Consider the following 301-nt stretch of genomic DNA (forward strand, 5'->3'; position numbering starts at 1 on the left):
ACCATGCACATACTCAGGAGGAGAAATCCCAATCTGGTGCAAAACAAAAATAACAAATAGACATTATGTATTTAATCAAGGAATGTTTTATCATCATCAAAAAGGGGGAGATTGTTGGCTCCATTAGTTTTTGATGATAATAAAACATTCCCATCTATCTATGTCTAACCTTCTACTTGAGTGTGTAGGACAAATATATATTAAATAATTAGTTAATCATTCTAAAGATAATATCAAAACTCATAAGAATAAAGAGCTATAAGTGAACAACGAAACGAGAAGCCTCTAAGTTGAATAATCA

Source organism: Theobroma umbraticum, unplaced genomic scaffold (genome assembly GCF_002168275.2).
Source record: "Theobroma umbraticum cultivar Fairchild unplaced genomic scaffold, ASM216827v3 scaffold_146.0, whole genome shotgun sequence".
NCBI classification, from domain to species: domain Eukaryota; kingdom Viridiplantae; phylum Streptophyta; class Magnoliopsida; order Malvales; family Malvaceae; genus Theobroma; species Theobroma umbraticum.